Genomic DNA, 18,476 nt, shown 5'->3' with positions numbered 1-18,476 from the left:
TACCTCCTCCTCTGCTCCGATGCTGAGGAGCGTCTGCACCTCTTGCAAGAGGAATTGCTCGTGAGAGGGGTCCCTGAAGAGGGACTGGGAGGGAGGATGGAAAGGCGGGGTGGAAGCAAACTGGAGGTGGTATCCGTGCTTCACGGTGCACAGGACCCAGACATCTGAGGTCAAGAGGGACCACACAGGGAAAAAATAAGAGAGGCGGTTGGAGAACAGGGGGGAAGGATCCCGAACTGGGAAAGGTATGCTGTCCCCGGGCATGCCTTCAAAAGGACGTCTTCGGGTCCGGCTGCGGCTTAGAGGCACCGCGATTTTGGCCTGATTGAGGGCCGGAATAGAGCCTGCGGCCTCCTCGTCCTCAGCGTCTGCTAAAGTCTTGTCCATGTCTAGGGACAGAGTAGGGACGGAAGTGTTGAGGGCGGTAAGTGCGGCGCTGGGTGACAGGTGTATGCATACCTAGGTTACGCATAGTAACCCGATTGTCCTTCAGGCTCTGAAGCCTAGAGTCAGTTTTCTCCGAAAATAGATCTTTTCCCTCAAAGGGCAAATCTTGAATGGTGTACTGGAGTTCAGGCGGAAGGTTGGAAGCCTGCAACCAAGAAATGCGCCTCATGGTAACACCTGCTGCCAAGGTTCGGGCTGCAGAGTCAGCCGCATCCAAGGAGGCCTGCAAGGACATTCTAGCCACCTTCTTTCCTTCCTCCAGGAAGGCCTTGTACTCCTGGCGAGAATCCAGGGGAAGCAACTCTCGGAACTTCACCATCTCCGTCCAGGTATTATAGTCATAACGACTCAGTAGAGCATGCTGATTGGCAACTCAGAGTTGCAAGGCGCCCGCTGAATAAACTTTACGGCCCAGGAGGTCCATCCTTCTGGCCTCTTTGGACTTCGGCACAGGGGCCGGTTGACCATGGCGCTCCTTGTCATTCACCAACTGGACGACTAGGGAGGAGGGTGCACGTAAAGGTACTCATACCCCCTGGATGGCACCATATATTTCCGCTCGACCCCCTTAGCCGTCGGTGGAATTGATGCAGGCGATTGCCAAAGGGTATCTGCCTTGGTCTGGATCGTCTTAATGAATGGCAGAGCCACTCTCGTGGGTGCGTCCGCCGCCAAGATGCTGCACACAGGGTCCTCGACCTCTGGGACCTCCTCTACCTGCAAGTTGATATTTAGGGCAATCCGCCTAAGGAGGTCCTGATGGGAAGCAAGGTCGACTGGGGGTGGACTCGAGGATGACGCGCCCGCCACTGCCTCATCTGGCGAAGAGGAGGATGATACCCCGGGGGCCAGGACATCCGGCATCTGTTCCTCGATCTGAGGCTCCTGCTCAGGAGGCACCGGGGAGGCAACTGGAGGCGGTAACTGGGCGTCTCCGCCCGCAGGTGGAGGGCGAGTAATTGTGGCCTCGGGGGGCCCGACGGTCAGAGGTGGCGGCCCGTGATGGAGTAAGTGGAGCACCTTGGGCCTGATGGTACGCCCAAGGTGTCCAAAAGGGCCACTGCTGGCTACTCCGCGTTTCAGGCTGCGGTTCCTGAAACAGGCCCTCCGGTACGTCTGCCTCCGGGTCTTGGGAATAGTAGCTCCCCATGTGCGAGGAAGCCGAGGGATGCCTGAATGGCCATGGTGGGGCAGATAGGCCTTCAGCCGACGTTCCCACCGACTTGGTACTTTTCCGCACCGGGGAATGGTGCCATGAGAAACTGCGGTGCCGAGAACGGGACCGGGACCTGCGACCGGCTTGGTGCCGGGAGGTCGACTTGGGCCTGGTGTATTGGCGCCTGGAGCAGCTTCTAGAGGAACGGTGCCGTGACCGGTGCCGAGACCTCGACCGGTGCCGGGAGAAGTACGATGGCGACCGGGATCTAGAGTGGTGCTGCGAGTCCGACCGGCGCCGTGTTGAGGAGCGGTGCCGGGACTGTGAGCGGCGGGAGGAGCGAGACCGGTGCCGGGACCTGGAACGACGGCGGGACCGCGACCGGGAGCGGTGCCGGGAGCTGGAGGAGGCAGGATGGATCAGCGCCGGCTTCCCCATCGATTGGACAGCCTGCACCGGCGGTGCCGGGGGCGGTGGCGGTGCCGCATCTGAGAGCGCTATTAGGTCCTTAGCCACCTCGCAGACCTCCGGCGTAGAAGGCACCGTCAACTCAACCACGGCAGGTGCCGGGGACACAGGAGCCGGACTCAATGGACCCTGGGGAGCCGGAGTCGACGGCAACGGCTCAGGTGGTAGCACGGTGGTTGCAGGCACTGTGCGGTGCGGTGGAGCCGTGCCCTCGTGCCGCACCGCGGGCGGTGCTGGGGCGGCAGGGGTCTTAGAAGTCTTCGGTCTAGGAGACAGCGAGCGCCTCTGGCCTGACTTAGGCACTGACGACGTTCGGTGCCGAGAAGGAGCAGGTGCACCGGTGCGGCCTGGTGCCGAAGATGAGCTCTTTGCGTCCGACGAAGGCACACTCGGTGCAGAAGACGGAGGGGTTCGAGCCGCCTCCATGAGGAGCTATTTTAGTCTAATGTCCCTCTCCTTCTTTGTCCGAGACTTGAAAGACTTGCAAATCGCGCACTTAGAGGATAAGTGCGACTCCCCGAGGCACTTTAAACAGGAGTCATGCGGATCTCCCATAGGCATCGGGCGATGACAAGCCGAATACGGCTTGAATCCCAGGGAACCGGGCATGAGCGCCGGCCCCGGTGCGGTGAGGGCAAGAGCCCCGAACCCGACTAAACGTATTAAACTCTAATATAACAACTACAGAAACAACTACTAACTAACTTTTAAACTGATTTGAACTATATACAGGAAATCTATGAGAACGCTAGGGAGGTGAAGGTCAGCTAAGCTGCACTCCACTGTTCCAACGACCGACACGGGCGGTAAGAAGGAACTGAGGAGTGGGTGGGTCGGCTGGGGTATATATCCACGGCCATGGTGGCGCCACTCCAGGGGGCGCCCAGCCGACCCACTGAGTTGCTAGGGTAAAAGTCTTCCGACGAACGTGCACGCGGCGCGCGCACACCTACATGGAATGGATATGAGCAATCACTCGAAGAAGAACTAACAGTCCCAGATTCTCCTTGTCCCCATTGCACAGGCCAAGTGAGCAGCAGTGGAGAGGAGTCAGACCCCACAGCTCAGGGAGATGCTCTTGGGCCAGACCACAGGGATCTGAGCCTGGCTCTATCTCCCCAGCTCTCCCCTCGCTGCATAAAGACGTTGGGCCAAACTCACCCCTGGGGTAACTCCTCTGCCTGCAGCACTTACACCGGGGGGAGACCCAGCTCTCTGCAGTGAAACCCGGCCTGCGCAGAGGGGCCAGCCCTAGGGCCAGGCAGCACTTAACTCCCCTGAACCCTCAGCACTGGGCGTGAGCAGGGCCCAGGCCTGGTGCTGCCCCAGGCACGGGGTGGCTGGGGATTGTCGCCCGTGCACACAGCCTATCACACAACCCGCTCTGCCCACCAAGCGAGCCCTGGGCTGTCTGAAGGGTGCAGGGGTCTCTAGCACATTCAGATCCACGAGGTTGCTCTGCAGACAAGTTCCCTCGGGAGGCGAGAAAATCCTGGCTCAGGGCTTCCTGGGACATTTTCACCCCAGTGGGGCTTCGACCTCAGTGCCAGGGATCAATGAAATGATGGAGTGAGGAAACTCAGTGTGAAACTCAGAGCAAGAGAGAGAGTCCAGGGACCAACTCCTCGGCTGGTGCAAACTGGCAGAGCCCTATGGACTCCAATGGAGGGATACCAATTTACACCCACTGGGGATCTGCCCGCAGTGGCTGGCAGAACCGCTCTTTCTGTCACTGGGAGGCACGTCCCTGTGGAGGCCGCAGGCGTCTCTCCCACACGGTGCGATTCTCTTTGCCCTTGTCACACAGGCAGCACAAGAAGTAGCGGAGGAGGGGCGGAGCCGACCCACACAGGTAACAGGCTATTGCTCTGTCACACCCTGATTATCAGAGCCTGGCTCTGTGCCCCCAGCTCTGACCTCAGGGCATCAAGTCGGGGCCAAACTTATCCCAGGGTAGGTAACTCCTCCACCTGCAACAGAGTCACTCCCAGATGGGCTGGGCTCTGCCGGTGCAATTCCCCCAGGGCAGAGGGGCAGCACAGCCTTAGGGCATTGCTTATGTCCCATGTTCACCCTCTCCTTAGCACACAGCAGGTTCAAAGGCCTCGTGCTGCCCTCTGCACAGGGCGGGTCACCCCCATGGTGAACTACCAGCCACACTGGAGAGGGGCGATAGGGTCTGGGCTGCTGTGTCTGCTGCTGGCTCCTGAGAGGCCTTTGCTCCAAATCCCAGTGCAGCCTGAGCAAACCTGGGCCGTTCCCTGCTCCTTCAACCCCTCACTCCTGGGGACATCAGGGGTCACTTTCCATAAGACTCAGTGAGATCCACGCAGTAGGGACTTGCCGGTGGCTGCTTGGAGAAGCCATTCACAGCGAGGTTCTTTCCTAGGGCTGGATCTAAAGCTAAAGCTGTTGGGAATTACAATTCCATCTGTCGTAGTGGTTCTGGCTGTGGTGCTTTATCTGCTGGGAAAGAAAGGTGGGTGTGACGGTGAGGACTCTGAACCCAGTGTGTCTGGGATGGGTGGAGAGAGATTATCAAAGACACAGTGAAATCTTATTTCTATGATGCTGGCTGGGGAGAAAGATCAAAGAGATGATTAAATGGATTATTATTGTGATTAATTATTTGTAGTGTGGTAGTGCCCTGGAGCTCCAGATGGATCACAGCCCCACTGTGTTTGGCGCTGTAAATTAATTATTAGATGTGTTACTGGAGCCACCACCAGGGATCGGACCCTTACTGTGTCCAGCACTGAATAGATCAGTAATAAAGGGTAATAAATGGTCATATCTAAGACTCAGTGAGGGGCGTGTGTCTGGATGGAATATAGACCTGCAGGTACCTAGCTGCAGTTCAGGAAGGCATCCCCTCGTCAGGAAGGGCCCTTATGCCTGTGCCCGTGTGTTAGTGCTTTACTGAATCAGGGCCTAACAGCTCTGAAAACAGAGCTCTGGACACAGCTCTGCCCTGTCAACCTTTCCTCACACAGCGTCCCCAGCCCCAAGCTTTCACAGCACTCGAGTCACCCCAGCAATCTCGAGATTGGCTTAAAACTCATGGGATTTCCAACAAGTCACCAATGTGGGGGTCTCTGTATTTGCTTGGGGGATTTGATCTTAAAGGTGGGGTCTCTCAAATCACATTTTCAGGCTTTTCTCCCAAACACAAGGGTTATAAATTTTTTTTTAATGAAAGCCGAGTTTCTCACTAACTCCCCTGACTCTCAGACCTGGGGATTTACATAGAATATGAAATGCTGTGAGACTCACACTATAATTGTGAGACACAAGTGTCAAGTTTCTAATCAGCCGGGGGGGTGCTCCCTTCCGGCTCTGCCCAGACCCCACCCCCACCCTGCTTCTTTCCACCTCCACCCCGCCTCTTCCCGCTCCTGCCCCCTCCCCAGAGCACGCTGCTCCCTCAATCCTCCCCCTCCCCCCAGTGCTTCCTGATGCCCCAAAATAGCTGATCTGTGTCAGGCAGTAGGCACTGGAAGGGAGGGGAAAGCACTAATGTGTGAGGCCTGCCGGCAGGCATGAATCACTTGGGGGAGAGAAAGGCGTTGATAGGGGGCTGTCAGTTGGTGCCTGTGTTGGGAGAATTGGGGACACGGCTCACTGGGGCTGGTGGAGGAGAGAGCTGGGCTAGGCCGTGGCAACAGGGCTCTACATCAATGTGATGATGAACTGGGGCCATGTCACTCAGTTTCCATATCTCTCTCTCTCTCTCTCTCTCTCTCTCTCTCTCTCTCTCTCCCTGTGCCCACAATGAATCGTGTCCACTTCTCTGATCACATTGTCTCACTGCCTCCAGTTGTGTCTCTCCTGCGGAATCAAAGGTAGGAGGAAATTGTTCCCTCTCCCATTGAGTTTTCTTTCTGGGTCTCTCCTCCCTGCCTCACAGAAGAGCTGGCAGTCGCTCCAGCATCTCGGCTGAGCTCAGCTTTCCTGAGACGGGGGGTTTCAGTCTATTTGTTATGGAGGAATTTTTGAAAGGCCCAGAGCAGGACGAACTCCCTGGTTGGGATGGGATCTGGGATTAGGAGAAGATGCTTTAAGGAAGGGGTTTGCCAGCAGCGTGTTCCCATTGAATTCACCAGCAGCAAAGTGAGCACATTTCAAAGTTGGTCCTGAGTGTGTGAAAGAATGAAAGTGACCCTGTTTTACACTCAGGGGAGATCGGGGCTGGTTGGCCACAAAGCGGCACTGACTGACCCAGCCAGTTCCCTAGAACCGGGTCTGTTTTTCTGGGGTGGGGCTGGGAGAGGCCAGGCCTGACCAGGAACCAAGAGTCTCCTGTCCCTTCAGCTGCAGTGGGTAACACCCAATGTTAGCTTCATCGGCTGCAGCCGGTTTAGCGCCAGGCTCGACGCGTGCACACATAGACTCGCCCCGAAACACCCACAGCGGGATCCCTCGCAGCAGGTGTGATTTCGATGCAGGTCTGCGCATGGGGTGGCCGTAGCTGGGGATAGCTGGGAAGCAGGGGCACCTGTAGGGATTGAGATCACGGTGTATGTGTGAACAACGCGATGGGCAGCATGGCCCAGGGGGACCAGCTCATTGTGCCCCAGGCTGCCCCCAGTGCCGGGGGAGCTGCTAAGTGCTGCTGGCTCGCTGTGTGCCCACCACCCAGTCAGGGGGCTCTGGGGGACCCCTCCCCCACCCACCACACACAGAAGACCCTGCAGGGACCCCTCAGACAGTCTGTAAGGGTCGCTCCCCATTGCTCTGCAGCCAGAACCTGCCACTCAGGTTCCCTCCGAATCCTGCTCTGTCTCTTCTGCAGCCCTCTGGGCCAGCTGCCGCCCTTTTGAGGGACATGGGGCCCATACGCTTGTTCTAAACCCTGCCTGGCCCATGACGGCCTCATGGCCCCAGAGCTCAAAGCCGATTTTTCAGCTGCACATTGCCCCAAGAGGGACTCCAGGAAATCTACACAGCCCCAGTCCAGATGGGCATGATAGAGAGGGGGGAAAAGCCAGGGAGTCCATGGGATGACCAACTGGACACAGAGAGGGAAAGGCACGTGGGGAGGCTAGATGCAGTTTCTAGGCTCTGCCAGTGTCTGGCCCCACCTGGCTTCCCAGTGCAGTGACTCTTCCAATAAAGCTTGTGGGGGCAGGGGACAGGAAGGACATGACACACAGAGCATCAGTACAGGGAGCCCCTCCCTGACACTAGCTGTGCCCTGCCTGCCTCCTGCATCCCTCCCACCTGTACAGCTCTAAGCAGCTGTCTCTCCCCAAACATTCCCTCCCTTCTCCTGCCATATGACCAGCCTCTGCCCGTGCCCCCAAACACTCCATCCTGCCCCCCTGGGATGTGGAAGCTGTTTAGCAGACAGGGCAAGAAGTAAAGAGGCTGGGGACATGAAGTTGAATTTCCACCCTGGGCAAAGACTTTACAGTTGAGCCTTAACAATGAATGTTCAAATTTTCAGCACTGACACATTGTGAGCAGATGTGGGCAAAAATGTAATTTTATTTGAAAAATATGCAAAGAAACTGAGTGTGAGCTGAATGGAGATGTGCGGTCCTAGCAGGAGAACCAGCCATGGGGAGAAATCTACTCTCAGCCAGATCTCTGAAAACAGAGAGAAAACACATGGCATCACTGACCCCCCTGTCCTTGTTACTCCCCACAGGAAACGAGTCCAGCTCAGCACCAGTAACACTCCTGAAGTTCATATTGAATGTAAGAGCTTTTGGAAAGTATTGGGGTTACTGGAGTCAGGTAAACATGAGGGAGAAATGTGGGGACTGGGAATAAATGTGTTAATTGGTGGGGGATGGACAGATCCCAGATCAGACTTTCTGGCCAGCCAAGAGTTAGAACAACAAACTGCCTGTGATTAAAGTGGATGAGGAGAAAGAGTTCTTGGGGCACCAGGGCTCGTGCATCTGAGACCCTAAGGTTCCTTTGTCCCACCCTTTGCCTGTAATCCCCAGTCCTGCATTGCCGTGGCTTAGGGGACTGAGCCAAAGTGTTACCACTTCCTGTCCTTCATGGAGAGTGCACATCCCGGGGAAAGCTCCCATTGAAATGTGTCCCACCGCCTTCCCTGGGAGCCGGGTCTGGTGCTGAACAGTCCTTCCCGCACTGTGCAAATGTGGACCAGGATGTGACAACACAGCAGTGAGTCCCAACAGACTGTGGCTTGGTGACCAATAGGTGTTACCCATTGGCTGTATTGCGAGGCCCAAGGCTGAAGGCTGAGATATGTACATGGGGGATTGCAGTGGGGCAGTCGATCTGCTCCAGTCAGAAAGGGGTTAAAAGCACCCGAGGGAGGCTGGCTGGGTAGTCAGCCACAGATGTGGCTGCACCCAATTAGGGCACATCTGGCCCTGATAAAAGGGAAAGCTGAGTGAGGTGAAGGAGACTCTTGCTCCAGCTGGAGTGTAGAGAGGCCCAGACTGCCTGGAAGGGCAAGCAGGGTACCTGAGACAGAGCAGTGCAGGGGAAGGGCAGGCAGAGCTGGGGAGCTCTGGCTTAGCAACTCACCAGGCTAGGGCCTTGCTAAAGGCCAGGGGAGGTACTAGGGCTGCAGGGAGGCAGCTGGGGCTACAAAGGCAGAAGGTCCAACCCCCTTGTCAGTGATTAGGGGACATTACAGACTGTGGTTTCCCCCTGAGAGAAGGGGATAGATGATGACTGGCACTAGCCACTGAGGCAAAGTGAGTATAGGGGGTTGGAGTTAGGGGAGACCCAGAGTATGGGGGCACTGCTGTGGGGCCACACCCCAAGGTAAGGGGCACCAGGGTCTGGGAGGGACATGGGACCAGCGGTGGTGGGGACAACAGAGCAGGTAACATAGGGGGAAGGGATATTTTTGTGCCAAGGTGTGTAAGGTTGAATGTATAAATAGAGAAAACACTTGTTTAAAACCCCCCTAAATGTGTAAAGTGCTTAGAGGCGCTGAGGAGGAGTTCGTGTCACAGACCAGATGGAGATTTTGCCCCCTAGGAAGCACAGTCACGCACAACCTGCTGAGCCTGTTCCTCTTAATTATAAATTAACTCAGCGAATCACTAAATCCTCAACAGAAAGAACAGGAGTACTTGTGGCACCTTAGAGACTAACAAATTTATTTGAGCATAAACTTTCATGGGCTAAAGCCCACTTCATCAGATGCATGCAGTGGAAAATACAGTAGGAAAAAAAAGAATATGAAAAAATGGGGCTGGCCATACCAACTCTTAACAAGACCTATAGATTAAGATGAGCTATTATCAGCAGGAGAAAAAAACTTTTGTAGTGATAATCAGGATGGCCCATTTCAAACAGTTGACAAGAAGGTGTGAGTAACAGTGTGTGTGTGTATATGTATATATATATATAAAATCTTCCTACTGTATTTTCCACTGCATGCATCTGATGAAGTGGGCTCATTCTTTCTGCTGATACAGACTAACATGGCTACCACTCTGAAACCTAAATCCACAACCTAGTTTGAGAATAGGGTTTTGGGGGTTTTTTCTGTGAAACATTTTGATACAAATAAAATTTTCTTTAGTTTTTCTCAATATTTTCTATGGGAAATTTCAACTTTTCAGTGAAATATCAAAAAATGAAATAGTTCAACTGAAAAAGGAAATATTTTGATTCAAAATGGTGCAAGAGTGCCTTGTGGGAGTTGTAGTTCAGGTGCCTCCTGCTCCTGGTCTCCTCTTTGAGCCGGGCTCTCCAGCTCTCCCAGGATGCACCATTTTCTCCCCTCTTGGTGATGGTAGGCAGTTCATCATGGGAGTCCCTGGCTGTGGTGCATCATGGGAGATGAAATCCAGCCACACAGCCCTGCCTATGGAGGAGAATATTAGCACAAGGCCATTGAACTACAAGTCCCATGCAGCAGCTTGGTGGTATTTTGAATCAGAATATTTCTGAGTTTGACCAAAATATTTCAGTATTGGTGCACTCATTTATTCAGAGCTGACTCTGTTTCTGACAAAATAGCTCTGATGAACATCCAGACAATTTCTACTGAACACCTTCAGTAGCCATATAAATCCTTCTGTTCCTGTATCCCCTAGCAACCCTACTCAGGGTCTGGTTCCATTGTGCTCCGTGCTGCCCATGGGGGAGCCGAGCCCTGCCCTGGTTAGAGGAGAGGTGGGAGCAGTGGGGTTATAATTCATGTTCAGTGAGGTGCCTTCCCTTAAGGGTACTTACATCCAGGTGACTGTGTGTAACTGTCATTCTCTCCCCAGATGCCTCGATGAAGTGGCTGAGATGCTCCAGGGTGAGTCGCAGCTTTTATTATTGACAAAGTGAAGTGATAGAAAAGAGTGATTGGTTTGCCTGTTCCAACTTGGCAGTGACCCATGGGCTTAGAACGTGGATTTAGTCAGGATTCCCAGGCTTCAGGTTGCATCTGTTACCACATCTCACTGCGGGGCCTCAGATAACAGAGGAGGTAGCTGCCTCCCATAGCTGCTGTTAGCCTGGAGAGTCAAGCCCTGCCCTGCCATGGACAGACACACATCCAGGTAAGAGGAAAACACCCTTCCTAAACTCCACACCACAGCGATAGGGGAGATTCCTCCATGGCCTGAATATCTGTCTGGCTACAGAAGGGCTTTCCCCCACCAGCCTCTGCAGTCAGATAAACAACCAAGGCAGTGATGTTCCAGGTTAAATATTCCTACTAAAACTCCTGGGAACTGGACATTCAAAGCCCCTAGGTGGGTTTGAAAATCTCCTTTGAAATGTTACCCATCTGGGAATCGGCTCTTGTGAGACGGATCCTATTAGTGAAACTCCAGCACCACCACAGGCCTCCCACAGGGGAAAGAAGACAGGCAAGGGATGAAATCCTGGGAGGTTCCCATTGACTTCAGTGAGGGCACGATTTCCCCCAATGAGTTTGCATGCGATGTAGGTGTCAGTGGGGCGTGCACAGGCTCACACTGTTAGCAGCAGCTGTGCAGTGGTGCACACACACTCAGTACCACATTAGTGGCAGGGAAAGCTGCTAACACAGAGCTTCCTTCCTTGCTTGCTTATGATAATTATTTATCAAAAGGTTATTAGTGTAACTCTTCTGCCAGGTGGAGTGAGCTGCAACAAGGGCTGGGTTCAATTTCTAGGGGGTCATTTTCAACAATACAACACAGAACCAGCTCGAGCCCCCTTGGACAATTACACATCACCCTTGGGTGCCTCTAAGAGGCAAAATGTCCCCTCTCGCAGCACAGAGTCTGAGTGTATTGTGACAGACCCAGGCCAGTTGGGTACAGTAGAGCGGTAGAAGGCACTGGATAAGCAGTTTTCTGTTCCCTGAATAACCAAAATAAAAACTACTCCAGGCTGATGTGGACAGCTGACTGCAATTAAGGCCGCACTCATATTGTTTAAAAGCTCTCCCTCCAGTCAGTGTCAGGGAGAGGAGCCAGAAGAGAGGAAGTGCTGCTGGAGCACTGGGTAATAAAAACACCAACAAGCCATAGGGAAGGGAGCCCTGAGGTACGGGTGAAGGAGGTGTTGAGGGGGTGGGAGCTCAGGGAAGTGTGGTGAAGGGAAAGCTGCTAACAGATGCTTCCCCAAGGTCCCTGGGCTGGAACCTGGAGTAGAGGGAGGACCTGGGTTCCCCTCAACTAGGGTGACCAGACAGCAAGTGTGAAAAATCGGGACGGGGTAATAAGATCCTATTTAAGAGAAAGCCCCAAATATCAGGACTGTCCCTATAAAATTGGGACATCTGGTCACCCTCCCCCCAACCCTCCCCGATGCACTAGAGACATGCCCTGAGAGGGAAGACAGGCTCCTGTAGGACAGGAGGCTAACCTGTTCCTACTAAGCCCAAGGGGCCAACAGAGACTGTGGGAGTTCTCCCACCAATGCCCTTGCTGGCCTATGATGTAAGTGGCACGGTAGGCCTTGCCTCTAGAGAGAAAAGGCTACCTTGAGGGTCACAGTGATCCTCTGAGGCTAGCACAATCCGCGTGGAAGCTACAGACCCACAGAGCTTTGTCACAGTAGAAAAGAAACTTTTAATGAAAAGCGGGGGAGTAACTTGGGAAAATGTTGCAAGCAGAACTCATAAACATAATACCATGTGCAAAACACCTGGGCAGTGTCTTTTGCCTCAGGTTCTTGAGTCCAACAACCAAAAATTCCTTTGATGTTCCCCTTCACCATACTCCACTCACAGTGATTGTCCTTGGTCAGTGAAGACCCAGAGTTCAGAGATGCATCTGTGTGAGTTCACCTCCCACCATACGGGGTGGGGGGAAAGTACTTTTCTTGCTCCACCATCGGGGCACTTGCTCTGGTGCTGCTCTGCCAGCCAGAGTGTCAGCCACTCACTGCTCCGCCAGCTGCTTGACTCCACTGGCTGCCCACTCACCGCTCCACCAAACATTATCAATGTACATCATCACCTGCTTCTGCCACCTGCTTCTCTACTGTGATGTCTGCAGGTCTGTCTCTTGACCCTCTACCCAGTTCTCAGTCATTATCAGTGCTTAGTAAAGGAACCTCACTGCTGAAGCAGGCTTGGCAGAAAAGCTGTCCCACAACAGATGATTTCAGCTCTAGTGAATCACTGCTCATCTAGGAGGGGGGATAGCTCAGTGGTTTGAGCATTGGCTTGCTAAAGCCAGGGTTGTGAGGTCAGCCCTTGAGGGGGCCATTTAGGGAACTAGAGTAAAAATCTGTCTGGGGATTAGTCCTGCTTTGAGCGGGGGGTTGGACTAGATGACCTCCTGATTCTAACCCTGGTATTCTATGAACAAAACAACTGAGGGTGACTCAGTCAGGGCAGGATAAGCACAGTTCTGCCACAGTATTGCTACTCAGACAATAAAGATAACACCATCAGACTTCAGCAGAGTGGATGTGTTCATATAAATACAATCTGGTTCTGAAATCTTTTCCCTTACCCAGCTGATCACTAGCTGCCAGAGGAAAGCTCTTTCAGACCTGCTTATATTGGCAATGAACAGTAACCTGGGTTTATTCCCTGTCCTCTGATACTGCATGGGAGGAATTTGGGTCACTGAAGTTCTGTCCTTTTATTATTATTTTTAATATGTAACATTTTATCGAGCATTTAAAGCAGTGTCACAAAGGGAGGAGCTGTGCGCTGCTATCATGGAGGGATTGCTGGTCTCCTCGGAGTTAAGGCTGAAGTTAGCATCCTGTTAGCAGCCTGATTTTCATATACACCCTCACCTTCTACAAAACCAGCCCTGCCCATATCAAAGTTACATTCTCAAGTCTCATCACTGGGGAAATTTTGTCCTGAATTCTTGAGCCAAACACCATAAAGGATCTTAGAGAGATGGAATCTCCTTCACTTTCCAGAGATTTTCCTAGTATTATGCTGGCTGCTCTTATACTAACCAAAATGGATTTATCTCTTTGAACTTTTAGTAAATGACTCTAGGAGAGGGTACTACTTACAGAGCAAGTTATGATTCATTTTAAATGAATTCAGAAGTTGATTGAACCCTCTCAAAATTGTATGTATTGGTCCCCCTTTTGACCTATGCAACTGGCCAATATTTAGAGTCTTGTGGGTTGTTCTGTTGAGAGGAGAACATGATGACAGAGTCAGGTATGTTGGTCGATGCAATCCCACTTATTTATAATGACTCAGAGTGCTGTTTCCCAGCCACTCTCCAGCAAAAAATTGCATAGAACTGTTATAAATGTCGCCATTAATAACATCAGTGATTCAAATATGAAACTGGATGGACAAAACTACACTGCCTGCAGCACAGAAGAATCCTTCTTTCAGATAATAATACCCCATCACAGGGAGAACCTGGCACTGCCTCAATGGGGCTGGCATGGAGAGAGGGAGAAGGGGTCCTCTGCCCAGCTGGCAGGTGTCAGGGCAAAGCCCAGCTGTCCTAACTGGAGGGCAGAAAAGGCCAGACCAAGGCTGCGGAGGTGGGGTGGGGTTTATGTAGGAAGTGGGGCCATTGGTGTTTCCCAGTCTATATGCTCATTGTCACTGTGCCCCGATGTATGTTCAGCTGTGCTGTCAGACAGACATTTTATGGCTTCATTTCTCAGACTTTAGGCTATTTTGGCAGAAAAGTAACACCACTGTGTTTCATCTTAAAGCATCCACCAGCCCAGAGGCAAGAGACATCAATATATGCGAACATCGCTGTGCAGCAGGACAGATGTAATTAATTCTCCACTTGCTGAAATGCAGGACTCGTCAGTGTGCAGCCACATCACAGAACCTCCCAAAATCAGAGGCAACTGGAGGGGCCATGCAGCAAGGAACTGGGGACCCTTCTCTGGGACCACAGCTGGAAAATGCACAGTGACCCAAAGTGCTGCTGGACACTGGAATGTTCTCAGGGCACATACAGCCTGTTTTCCTTTAGGAAAAAAATGTTTTTTTCTGAATAAAATTGGGAAAATTTGTAGTTTGTGTGACCCTATCTGCTAAATGCCTTGTTGGTTTGTAGAGACGTTATAAAATTTAAATATCAACCACAAAGTATTTGTCACAAACTGTGGCTTTGTGAAACTGTGTTTGTTCCCCTCAGCCAGACACTGCAGCCGTGACATTGCAAGAGAACATCATGAGAGCATTTAGCTCCCTGGAAAGCAGTTACTGTGTGAAGCTATTACGTTACTGTAGTGTGTGTGATCCATGTACCTCTGGAGGCTGACTAGCAGAAGGTCTGGAGTACATGAGGGTTATAAGGAAGCCCTAGGTCTGGGATTTACATTTAGGTGAAGAACATAAAAGTGGCCATACTGGGTCAGACCAATGGTCCAACAGTGGCCAATGCCAGGGGCCTTAGAGGGAATGAACAGAACAGGCAATCATCAAGTGATCCATCCCCTGTTGTCCACTCCCTGCTTCTGGCAGTCAGAGGATGGGATTGCATCCCTGGCCATCCTGGCTAATAGCCATTGATGGACCTATTCTCCAGGAACTTATCTAGCTCTTTCTTTGAACCCTGTTATAGTTTTCATCTTCACGGAATCCCCTGGCAAGGAGTTCCACAGGTTGACTGTGCATTGTGTGAAGAAATACCTCCTTTTGTTTGTTTTAAACCTGCTGCCTATTAATGGCATTGAATCATAGAATCATAGAATCATAGAATTCAAGATCAGAAGGGACCATTATGATCATCTAGTCTGACCTCCTGCAAGATGCAGGCCACATTAGCTCCCTGGCTCTTGTGTTATGTGAAGGCATAAATAACACTTCCCTATTCACTCTCTCAACATCAATCCCAATTTTATAGACTTCTATTACATCCCTTCTTAGTCGTCTCTTTTCCAAGCTGAAAAGTTCCAGTCATTTTAATCTCTCCCTATATGGAATCTGTTCTAAACCCCCAATCATTTTTGTTGCCTTCTCTGTAGGTTTTCCAAGTCTAATATATATTATGTAACCCTTCTGCTGGGCCGAATTGATAGCAGCAAGGGCCGGGTTCAATACATAGGGGTCCCTTCCCCACAACGTAATGCAAACCAGCTTGAGCCCCCACCCAGTGACCTTGGAAAATCTTACACCCCTGGGCGCCTCAAAGAGGCAATATTTCCCCTATTGCAAGCACAGAGTCTCAGTGTAGCAGAAAATGTTTAATAACATGAGATAAGCAACATAGCATTAAATTGGAGAAACACCTCAACCAGGCCATATCCTTTTCCCTGGGCTCTTGAGTCCAGCAACCCCAAAATCATCCACAGTCCCAAAAGTCCCACAACCCAAAAGTCTCTATCCTGGGTCAGTGTAGCCCCAGAGTTCAAGAGTCTATCTGCAGGAGTTTCCCCTTCCCCTTCAAGCCTGGGTAGAAAGGGGCACCTTACATGGTTCAGGGCCAACTACCTTGCCTCTCCATAGGATTCTGCTTCTGCCTTCCCCATGAAATGCTCAGCTCTGCTCCACCAGCCATCTGTGATCTGCTCCAGCCATCCCTGCAAATTGCTCAGCTCCACAGGCCACTCTAACTGTCCCACAAACTGCTCTGCTCCACAATATAGCTTCAGGCTCTCCCACTGGTTAAAAAAAAACAGCTCTGACATTCCACAGTGGAAAAAAAAAGAAGTGTAATTGGTCTTCTGTGTCACACAAGGAGCCCACTCCCTTGTCTAGCGAATGCCACTCAATTGATGGTGAGATTCCCTGTCACAAAGCAGTTTCACAGTTCCTCATCCACACAATCAGGGTGAGGACACTCAACTCCTCCTGCTCCAACAACAAAGAAACTGAGGATTCCACAGCTGCCAAAACAACCATCCCACCCCTAAAATTCTTTTCCACACTCGCCATAATTCATCACCAGATGTCAGGGCAGAGCTCATCCTGACTTCTTACAATTATATATATTTTTGTTTGTTTGTTTGTTTGTTTTTTGAGATGGGGTTACCAGAACTTCATACAGCATGAATTCATATAGTGGTGTTGTGATATTTTCTGTCTTATCTATCTCTTTCCTAACTGTCCCTAACATGTTTTTTAGCATTTTTTACTCCAGCTGTACATCAAACAGATGTTTTCAGAGCATTATCCACGATGACCCCAAGATCTCTTCCTAGCAGCTAACTTAGACCCCATCATTTTATTTGTGTAGTTGAAATAATGTTTTCCAATGTGCATTTCTTTGAATTTATCAACATTGAATTTCATCTGCCATTTTGTTGCCCAGTCACCCAGTTCTGAGTGATCCTTTTGTAGCTCTTCGCCGTCTGCCTGAGATTTAACTATCTTGAGTAGTTTTGTATCATCTGCCAATTTTGCCACCTCACTGTTCACCCCTTTTTCCAGATAATGTATGAATGTGTTGAATAGGACTGGGCCCAGTACAGACCCCTGGGGGACACCACTATTTACCTCTCTCCATTCTGAAAACTGACCATTTAAACCTACCCTTTGTTTCCTATCTTTTAATTAGTTACCAGTCCATGAGAGCTCCTTCCTTCTTATCGTGTGGCCTCTTACTTTGCGTAAGAGCCTTTTGTGAGGGACCTTGTCAAAGGCTTTCTGAAAATCTAAATACACTATATCCACTGGATCCCCCTTGTCCAAATGCTTGCCTACCCCCTCAAAAAATTCTAGCAGATTGATGAGGCATGATTTCCCTTTACTAAAACCATGCTGACTATTCCTCAACAAATTGTGTTCATCTATGTATCTGATAATTCAGTTATTTACTATAGTTTCAACCAGTTTGCCCAGTACTGAAGTCAGGCTTACTGGCCTGTAGTTGCCAGGGTCACCTCTGGAACCCTTTTTAAAACTTGGCATCACATTAGCTATCCTCCAGTCATTTGGTACAGAAGCTGATTTAAATGATAGGTTATAGACTACAGTTAGTAGTCCTGCAATTTCACATTTCAGTTCTATCAGAACTCTTGGGTGAATACCATCTGGTCCTGGTGACTTACTACTTTTGAAAGTGGACAGGCCTGGCTGGTCCTCTTTCTGCCACAGGCCTGGCCCCCTGCACCTCCTCTTCCCCCTAAGGTCCCACACCTGGTCAGGCCAGAAGCTGGAGCCTGGCCCAGGTAAGAGCAGATGTGCCACCTGCCCGGGCTCAGGGGGCCTGAGAACAGCCCCCAGCTCATTTTTCCGCCCCTGAGCACTTGCCCAGGGCAGATGGAGAGTCCAGGGCTCCTCACAGCTGCCCTGGCAGCTCTTACCATGGTCTGGATGCAGCTCTTCAGCCCTCGAAACTCCCTGCCCCCAGGCCAAGCCAAAAGCTGGAGCAGGGTCAGGGTAAGTGCCACGTGGGCAGCTGTGGGGAGCCACGGACCATCCATCTGCTCTGGGTGGGGGAACCATGGATGGGGACATGGGCCAGGAACTGCTCTCAGGCCCCCCACCGTGGGCAGGTGGAGGGGCCAGGGCTGGGCCTCAGGGGAAGAGGAGGGGCAAGGACGTGGCCATGGAGGGGTTGGGACCTCATGGCTCCCCCTCTTTTAGGAAGAATCCATCTCCGTGGCCTGAAGAGGAAAGAGCCAGTGCTCACCAAAGGAAAGGCTGGCTAGCAACAAAGATGGGATTCAAACCCACCCATGCCAAATACAAATATTCAGTCTTAATTCCCCGGCTGCCTCTTTCCCAATGGGGAATCTTTCACACAGTTATCATTTAGTCACCCAAGAGCAGGCATCCATGTGATTGTAGAGAAGAAAAAATAGGGCTGGCCTGGAGAGATACCAAGCTCATAACCCCATCACACAAGATGGTTGAGTGAGGAAGGCAATAGACTACTAATCTATTGTGTGCTACACACATGTTCAAATTCCCCTTTGGTTGTCGGTCACCCTTCTTTTGGTGGAGACAGCCACTGGTTCCCTCTTCTGTGCCTCTTCACCCAGCTAAGCCTTACAGTTGTCAAAAGAAGAAAACTCCCCACAAATTGAGTGTCACAGCACTGCCTACACCAGGTAGGACTTAAATCTACTTTACAAG

The sequence above is a fragment of the Mauremys mutica genome, chromosome 15, assembly GCF_020497125.1.
Source record: "Mauremys mutica isolate MM-2020 ecotype Southern chromosome 15, ASM2049712v1, whole genome shotgun sequence".
Classification (NCBI taxonomy): domain Eukaryota; kingdom Metazoa; phylum Chordata; order Testudines; family Geoemydidae; genus Mauremys; species Mauremys mutica.
Note: the sequence above shows the minus strand (reverse complement) of the source record.